Here is a 9,435-nt window from a genome sequence, read left to right as displayed (position 1 = left end):
AGGTGTCCTAATCATTCCCTTTCAAATGCATAGACACATGTCGCCCCAGTGGTTTTGTAACTTCTCACTTTTGGAATATACTTAGGATTTCCAATCTTCCTTTGCTCTCTAAGGAGGCAGTTACATCTCAGAGAAGCAAGGGTCATTTTCTTCTTAGTCCCTTATTTAGCAGAACCCTTCAAGTTGAGCAAAATAGCCATACTGTGCATGATAACAGGGGCTAAGACCATCTATTCCTATGCTGATAGCCACTGTTTGGAGATATTATAAAGTTATACTGAGGCAAGTGGGTTTTGTGCTGATTTAATCAGTAATGAGCAGTGGTGTTATTTAATAAATTTTACTGCTGGTTATCGAGGTGGCTGGGTCGAGGTGGTTGTCATGAGCCACTTAGAAATGCAGTGGGTGAGAAGAAAAATAAACCCTCCCTCCTCAAACTTAATGCTGTAGGAGAAAAGTGTGAGCCCAGTGTGGCATTTTAGTCTTTCTAGGTAAGCCATCTTGTTGTGTGCTGTCTTGTTGTAGCTTGCTACACCCAGCTATGTGGAACAAACTTTTGAATTTGCCCTTGAAATTCTAGAACAGTTATGGGATTATTTCTAACGAGTGGCATTCATGGTCTCTATTCAAATGATGAATTTGGGTCATCCAGAAATGTGGAAGGTATTTTTCCATTTTATCTCTCTGATTTTGTCCTATTTTTTTTAAAGGGTTGCTTTTTAGAAACACCAGTTGGCGGCATGCTGAATCTCTAAATTTGGTTCCCCACATCTTCTGTTTTATTGATGATGATTTTGTGTCATTGTTCTTTGACTGTCTTCTGAGCAAGGTTTTTGCATTGGTCCTGCACAGCATTGGTTTTAGACCCCATGGTTTCCCATTGTGTTTAACGGATAATTCCATTTTGCTCTTAAATTTTTGTATTTCCAGTGTTTTTTCTTCTCTGCCTTTTATACATTTTTAGTCAGTCTCTTTTTAAACAAATAATAGTTATATGTTTTTATTGCCTGGCATGTATTTATTTTCCTCCATCAAATATTCCTCAATCCCTCTGGGATTCCCACAGTGATATATATTTACCCTAGAAAATTAGAAAAGAAAATATGGGTAAGAAAGAATATGTAAATGACCATTATTCCATTAACTCTCAAAAAAATCCCCATCACAGTTAATATAATGAAATGTTTCCTTTCAGCTAAAATTTGCATTTCTTTTTCTTTAATCTTTTAAAGCAAAACTGAGGTGTCTTTAGCATGTACTGCTACCCTTAACTTTTAACTTTGAAACAATTATAGGCTTGTAAGAAGTTTGAAAAAAAGAAAAAAAAAGACGTCTCTCGTGCCCTTGGCTCAGTTTTTTCACTGTGCCATTGAATATAACCTTGACACAACCTCAACACCAAGAAATTTACATTGGTTGTGTAAAATAAGGTTTCCCTGGTCACAGATTTGATTGATTGAGCATTGACCATCATTTAGCATGAGCTCCTTGGTGCATGGAAGTGTGTGTGTGTGTGTGTGTGTGTGTGTGTGTGTGTGTGTGTGTGAGAGAGAGAGAGAGAGAGAGAGAGAGAGAGAGAGAGAGAGAGAGAGAGAGAGAGAGAGAGAGAGAGAGAGATTATCTGTAGTTTTATCTGACACATACAGGCATGGGCCAGACAAAACCCAAATACAGAAATCAACACCCTGGTGTTGCCCCAGTCCTCACAACCTCTACTCCATCTGCAGGCTCTGGAACACTCCAATTTGCTTCTCTTTAGTCTTGCCATTGGCCAATCATAAGGCATAAAGCCTTGGTTAGACAGAAGGAGTAAGCATGAATTATTTATTATTCATTTTGGAGATCTGTTACAGAACCTGGTGAAATAGCTAATACTTGAGCATAGGTACATTTCCAGATCACTGAGAGTACATTTGCAAATGCTCTCACAAAAACTCCCTGAACACTTTTGAGACAACTCCTCTATTAATTAGCTTGACTTAGTCATCCAACGCTCATACCATTTTGTACCCCATAAGTGCATATGTAACTATAATTTTCAAAAAGGTATATAAACAGAATCATACAGCATGTACAAAGCTGATAGTCTAGTGTAGGGTCTGCTGCCCACTATCTAGCTACTCAATAGGCATCGGTTGGGAAGATTATATATAGTTCAATGCTGGCCCTGCAGGAAGTTTAAGACATCGTCTTGACAAAGATAGTAATGGTGGTACACATTTGTCAACCTGGGAAGTATAGATAGAAAGATGGCAAAAAAAAGTGAGCCCTTATCTTAAAAACAACAACAAAAAAAGGGCATGGTTCAAGTAGTATGCCATTTGCCTAGCATATTGAAAGGCCCTGAGTTCAAACCCTAGAGAAAATGGGAGGGGCTGAAGGGAGGAGGAGAGAGGGGAGAAGGGAGGTGAAGAGGGATGGTGGAGAAAGGGGAGAAGAGGAAAGGGAAGGAAAGAGAGAAGAAAGGAAGGAATTAAGCTATTGTGAACATTCATGCATAGATTGAGATTCTGCATTATATATTGTTTTTAAAAAGCCCTCATTTTCAAAATTGGTACTTGAAGTGTTTCTCCAGGTCATTGTTGAGTTTTTGGAAACAGTTTTAATGACTGCATAGTATTCTACCATATGAAGGTAGTTCCATTTATTTAACCACTTCTCAACAAGTTCATGTTTCTTTGAGTTTTATTGACAGCCTACCAACTGCTTTTTAGAGTTTTTCCTCCTCTTTCTCATCATAAATCTTTTGAAAATATGTGCACTTTCCATGTAATTTTAGTGCAACGGCACATTTCAAGTACGGTAAGAAATTATTTTCCTATATCCCAGATTGTTGGATTTTAATTCCTCTTTAATTCTCTTGGAAATGGAAACAGGGTCAGGCAAGGCTTGATGTTTGCCAATTGACACTATGGGTGGGTTTTCCTGGCTTTCCCCATTGAGCCTGGGAGTCTTGGTGAATCTTCATCACCACCTAAGGGAGGGCTGATGAACCCGCCTGGCTGCTGTCCAGAGTGCTGAAACCTGCCGGCTATAGCTAAGGGTGGGCAGAGTCCAGCTCTTTGTCTCCCTGACATGAAAGTGAAAATGTATCCATGAATTTGTTACAACCATGGATTCCTTAGCATGGCATTTCCAAACAGCACATTCAACATGAGCCAAAGGACAAAATTTCTACTGCTCCAAACTGCTGCTCTGTGTGTGTGTGTGTGTGTGCGTGCGTGTGTGTGTGTGTGGCACACCCTGTATCCTGAACTACCCTTCCCCCCACTTTCCAGCTCACATCTTCTTTGCAACAAGGTCCCACTGTTCATTCCTTCTTCAGTCACAACTCTGGCTATCCCAGCCACCAAGTGGCTCTAATAAAGCAGCTGCATTGTGGAGAAGAGGTCAGTGGGGAAGTCAGTACTTCATTAGAACCTACTTCCTCCACACCAGAGCCACACAGATCTCAGCTCTCAGGGCTTTCCCTCTCCACCCCCCTGCCCTGCCCTTCTTCACCTTCCTGTTCTGTCTCTGGTGGACAAGAAAGAATTCCTTGCTGGTGATTTCTTCAGAAGTCTGTGTGGGTGGGGCTCTTGCCAGCTTTGCATCTTGATGTGGCTCGGAGTGATTTTCACAGGGATGGGGTGTTCTACGAATCAGATGCTTCTCGCTTTCCCTCCTTGCTACCTAGAAGTCTGCAATAGTTTTGTGATCTCAAAATTTTCTGCAATACTTCACTGCTTGAAAAACACTTCTGTGCATTATCTCAGCTCATTCATCCCATGTTTGAGTACTGGTTATATAGGCCAGGCTCTGAGAATAACATAGCCCCTTCCCTTTGCTTTGCCTTAGAATTTGCCAATGACTTCACACAATATTTAGCATAAAACTTCCATCACATTCCTAGTTCACTCCCCCCTCCACCACAGTTTCCATGTCCTATCCATACCCCCCACCCCCACACTTCTCTTATAGAGCCCACTACCCACTTCCATCCAGAGAGAGTAGTTATTACCCTGGAACCTGCTTATGACTTTGGTCTGAGATGTTCTTTCTACATGGTCCTATAGCTTACTGCTTCTTGTCTTTCTAACCTCAGCTTCCACGTCCTCTCCTACCAAGATCAAATATTGGCAACAAAAGCACTCCCCCCAACAACCCCCGAGCCCCAAACCAAATCATTGCTCATAGCTGCAGTCTGTAACTAGACTAGGAATGAGCAAGGCCTCCACCAGGACTCAGGTTAGACATTGTGAACACAGTGGCACCAAGCTTTCACATCCCTTGGTTTCTTGCTGTGTTCTTTCTCCTATCTGCCAATCTTCAAGTTGACAAGACCTTGCCAAGAGATGGGCAATAAGATGATGTCAGCCTAAAAGGGGATGTGGTAATGCTTACAGATCCCTTGCCAGGAACTGCTGTTGGCTTCTCTTCTCTGATTTTGAATCTGCTCATGTATAAGCCCACATTCTAGAGGAAAGAAAATAAAATAAAACAGGATTAATTTTCAAAGTGACCCCGCCATCTCTGGAAGAGCACCATTAACCTTATCTACTTAGGAACCTGGTCAGCTTCCCAGCCCCTGTTCCAAGAATGATTCACCCTATTGACGTGAGAAAACAGAGGCCCAAACACACTGGTCCTGGTGTTTACCCACAGAATGTTCCACAGGAGGCTCAGTTTGACTTTTGCTTCCCCCCCCCTCCTCCTGAGGAGATGGAGGAGGGCTGGTTGCTATGGCGACACAGGATGCTGACATCTTTGCTTGGTGCTTCCAGGGAAGGTTTCCTTTTGTTCTTTCTGGGTGGAGGAGGGATGGGATGGGTTGAGCTGAGAGTGGTGCGCTGAGATTGGAGCCTCCACTCCCAACCAGGTAGATGGCATCTGATCTAGAGGCCACTGGTTGTGACTTGAACTCCCATCCCTGTGGAGATCAAGTCTCCACCTTGTTAGTCTCGGCTTCTTCCTCAGGATAAAAAAAAAGAACTTTGCTTCACAGAGGCTCTGCTGAGCAAATGAAGTTGTTCTTTTAAGTGATGAGGTGGACACCTACATAGGATAGAGCAAGGTGATAGGTGTTGGCCAGTACAAAGTTATCACAGCCATGGTCATCTGGATGTTTATCACCAAGACATTTCCAGGAGCTTCTATGGAGGTGACAGAGCCAGGGCTCTGGGGCAAAGAGAACAGAGGTGAAACCTTTACCCAGCCATTTATGAGCTGGTGAACTCACTTATGTGCTCAAGTTCAGGTCCACCATGTTGTGAACAAATAAACTCACGCACGTGCCTCAGTTCCCTTATCTAGGAAAACAGACGATAGAATTTCCCCCTTCCTCCCCCTCCCCTGCCACTTCTCTTCCCCCCCCCCCTTTTCAGGGTTGTTTTGAAGATTCAGCAAACTTAGTTCAACCCAAGCATCTGGCACATGAGAGTTAGCCCAGACTGGATTTGAATAGATATCAAACAGCAGGGTAACATTTGATTGTAGGATAATATCTATCACTTAGGAACTTTCAAAGGCACTTCATTGTCAAGGAAGAGTAAAAAGGAAAAGAAAAGAAAATAGTATCTTACAACCTGTTTGAAATAAAATCGATTCCTTAGACAGCTCTAAAATGACCAGTGCCAGGTAGGCCTGGGTGGGCAGTCCTTTGGCCAACCAGTAGACACTTGTTAAGTACCTTCTATGTGGTCAGTTGTTTTTTCCTTTTTTTTGCCAGTCCTGGCGCTTAAACTCAGAGCCTGGGCACTGTCCTTGAGCTTTCTCAAAGCTAGCTCTCTACCACTTGAGCCACAACACCACTTCTGGCTTTTTCTGTGTACTAAGGAATTGAACCCAGGGCATTGTGTATGCTAGACAATGCCATTGGGCCACCCTGTCCTGTGGTGGTCAGTATGTTTTCTGGCATTCCACGTAAGGGAAGAACATCAAGAAGGATCCACAAGGCAATGTGTGAATGAGAATGTGTATTATCACACCAGGAAGATCATTGGAAAAGGAATCCAAATGGCTCCAAAGACCTTCCAGGTGAAAGGCTCCAACGCTGTCTGCTGCTAGGGTCCTGGGTCTTTTCTAGGTCCTGGGCACCCCATTTCTTGCTCTGCTGTGATGAATGCCCAGAGTCTCAGCAGAGTAATGGGAGTTACTTCTGTCATTGTGCCGTTGTGGTCTTCCTGTGGCTTCCACCCAGTTCACGCTGGCATAGGTCTCTTTGTTTCCCTCTTTGACCTGCCCTCTGTGTGTCCACCACATGGCATGGGCACTTGGTAGGTTTGAGGTTGAGTCTCATCAAGTCCATTGGGTTTGCTGCATCTCCTGGCAGTCCATGCAGGACACTGGATGTACAGCCTGCCTTAAAAAAATGGTTCTTGGGCCAGGAGTGCTCTAGTGGTAGAGTGCTTGCCTAGCATGCACAAGGACCTGGGTTCAATTCCTCTGTACCACATACATAGAAAAAAGCCAGAAATGGTGCTGTAGCTCAAGTGGTAGAGCTCTAGCCTTGAGAAAGCCCAAGGACAGTGCTCAGGCCCTGAGTTCAAGGCCCAGGACTGGCAAAAAAATGATTCTTGAAGATCATGCTTCCCATCTTATGCCTGGGGATGTCAATGCTCAAGGCAAAGAGCACAGGTCTCTGGGGTCTACCTTGGTCCAGCTACTGAGTGGCTGTGGACTTGTGTGGTGACCCAGGCGAAACAACTGAACTTTCTGTGCCTCAGTTTCCCTACTTGTAAAGTATCATCTGTCCTCTCATACCATTCTAAGACGGATTACATGAGAATGTATATGCATGGGAGGATGGGGTTACAGGCACGAAACTCAGTCAATAATGGCAATCAGTAGTAACCATTATACAAATGTACTCATCCCTTGGTCTTCTTTTAAATTATGAGATTCTTGGTAGAGTTAATGAATGTTAGCATTATTAGCCTCCATGTCAAGCAGGACACCAGTAATAGGTGATCAACCACTGATTACCTAGAGTTCCAATCTTGCCACATGAGCTGTGTGATGTTGAGCAAGACATCCAACTTTTCTGAACCTGGTTTTAAAAAAAATGTATGCTCTGTTAAGATTATGTGTGTGTGCGTGTGTGTGTACACATGCATAAACACACGCGCACACACACAAAAGTATGCTCACACACATGCCAGAACTGAGTGTTGAACTCAGAACCTGGGTGCTGACCCTTAGATTGACTGACTGAATGATTGGTTGATTGATGCTTAGAACTCTCTGGTTAAGCCACAGTATTAATTAGACATGAGAGTTTCATAAATTTTCCTGCCTGGGCTGACTTTGAACCTCAGATCCTCAGATCTCAGCCTCCTGAGTTGCCAGTGTTACAGGCATGAGCCACTGGTACCCAGTTTACACTAACAAAATTTCTAACTACCTTCGTTCCCTTTAATTCACCCTACAAATATTTTTAGTGCCCATCTGTGGGGGGGGGGAGGAGAGGGGGTGGCTGGGAACATGGATCCTACCAGAAAGTTTTGAAGGCCAAGATGCCCCATTAGATGGTAGTGTGCCCTTTCTATATGGAAGGGCTCTCTTCTAGAAAGACTCAGCACTGAACCTGGGAGTAAACTTAACTTTGGTTTGAAAACTACCCAGATGATGGAAACAGACAAAACATCTGTATTGATCTTGAAAGCCGAGGTCAGACAGGTGGTCCATGTAGTACCATAATTAGATTTGAAACCATTGTCCTCAAATCCTTGCTTCATATTATGCAACATGAAACTAGAAATGATTCCTTTCCTGGGAAGGTGTGACAGCTTTAGGGCCAGGGACACTTAATGGAGAGGGAAGAAGTTTGCGGGGGAGGGTGTTGGAGGTGAGAAAAGTGAAGGATGGCTGTTGGGGTCAGGTTCACTGGCTCATAGGCTGTCTCTCAGGGCCTATTATATTCCAGACAGAAAGGTTTGAGTGGAGACTGTATATGTTCCTTGGATATAGGCCAAGTTCACATACTGACCTTGCTGGCTCTCCTTGTTCTCATTGAGTGAGGTCAGTTGCTTGAAAGGAGATCTTCCGCTCTGGTTCTAAACTATCCCTCACTCTCCCCCACTCCAATTCCAAACTGAACCAGCCCACATGCAGTGACAGGTAGAAGCCATTCCTTCAGGAGAGGCACTAGGAGCCAGCTGTTAGAATGTAGACAGAGTAGCTTCCAGTCCTTAGCTGGGGCACTGGTCTGAGTGAGGTATACTCTGTAGGTAGGTGGGTGGGGGTGAGTGGATGGTTCTAGAAAACCATTCTTCCTGTTTTCTTAGTGGGCAAGAATTCACATGGAAATGATCTGAAATAAAAGAGTAATTTGAAATTATTTTGAACTTAACCAAAACGTTAAAGTTGGCAGACCTTGACTCTTGGTTGTGACAGAAACATGGTGAGTTTCAGGAAATCAGAATACTGGGGTGATTCGTGGAAGGCACGTGAGCAGGTCATGTGTCTGAGTGGAAACTGGGACTTTTCCACATTTCCACGCCCACCTCTTCTATCAATTCGTCTTATCTTTGAATCGCCTTTTCCTACCCAATCTCTTCACTTAGACTGGCATTCTCCACTCCTCTGTGGGAGAATATCATATGATATCTATGTGTCCATGTGAAAGTAGACACAGATATCAGCAGGTCTCAAGCTGATCTGGCAAACCAATACAATCAATACAAGTTCCCAGTATCCCGATCTCAGAGGAGGACTCTGATTGGGTCAGGTGTTTACCTGTGGACCATCGATGGTAGGTTAATGTTTTTTTTTTCTATGATGGCAGTTTCTAGAACAACACCCTGGGGGTGGACTGGAGGGGGGTGACAAAGCTATCCAGGCAAACACAAAGTATGAGGATGGAAGAGGTTATTTATGATAGCCAGGTATAGTACCACAAATCTGTCATTCCAGCTACTTGAGAGAATCACAAGACCAAGGCCAACTCAGATAAAGGTAGTAGAGGGACTCTGTCTCCAAAAACACAAAAATAAAACAATCAGTATCTAGGGATGGGGTGTGACACAAGTAGTCCCATGTTTGGCTAGCATATGTGAAGTTCTGGGTTCAAGTCTTACACCAGAAGAGAGGGAGAGGGAAAAGGAGAGGAGGAGGAGGGAGGGAGGGGGAGGGAAGAAAGGAGGGAAGGAGAGAGAGAAAAAAAGGGAGGAAGAAGGGAGAGCATAGGATATGAAAACAACAGACTTAGTGTTTTCTTACTGTAGCATAGCTTGGCTGAGACCCTGTCAGAAGCAGCTTCCTCCATTACTTTCTATTTGAGCAATATTTATTGACTGGTAATTGCTAACCTTTGAGGCCTGGCTGTCGTATGATGTAGTTAGATTTGGCTGTGGACTAGAGTCATACGAGGAAAGGAAGGAGGCCAGCGTGCTCCTTCTGTCTGCTGTACTAGTGTTTTATATCCACACACTGCGTGGACTTAGTATCCCTTTGTTC

The 9,435-nt window shown here is 43.8% G+C and overlaps 1 long non-coding RNA gene across 1 annotated transcript in view; it reads right to left on the bottom strand.

Annotated features, from left to right (window-relative positions):
- Positions 1 to 740: 740 nt before the first annotated feature.
- The window catches only part of LOC150040003 (uncharacterized), a 49,879-nt gene continuing 41,184 nt past the window's right edge, over positions 741 to 9,435 (bottom strand). The window contains exons 3-5 of the long non-coding RNA XR_016534123.1: positions 4,384 to 4,455; positions 3,502 to 3,680; positions 741 to 1,081 (exon numbers count right to left, since the gene is read on the bottom strand). This is a non-coding gene — a long non-coding RNA (uncharacterized LOC150040003). The remainder of the gene's footprint in view (positions 1,082 to 3,501; positions 3,681 to 4,383; positions 4,456 to 9,435) is intronic.

This window comes from Megascapheus bottae, unplaced genomic scaffold, assembly GCF_031878675.1.
Source record: "Megascapheus bottae isolate mThoBot1 unplaced genomic scaffold, mThoBot2.hap1 HAP1_SCAFFOLD_196, whole genome shotgun sequence".
Taxonomy (NCBI): Eukaryota; Metazoa; Chordata; class Mammalia; order Rodentia; family Geomyidae; genus Megascapheus; species Megascapheus bottae.
The sequence above is the reverse complement of the archived record's forward strand: the minus strand, read 5'-3'. Positions and strand labels throughout refer to the sequence as shown.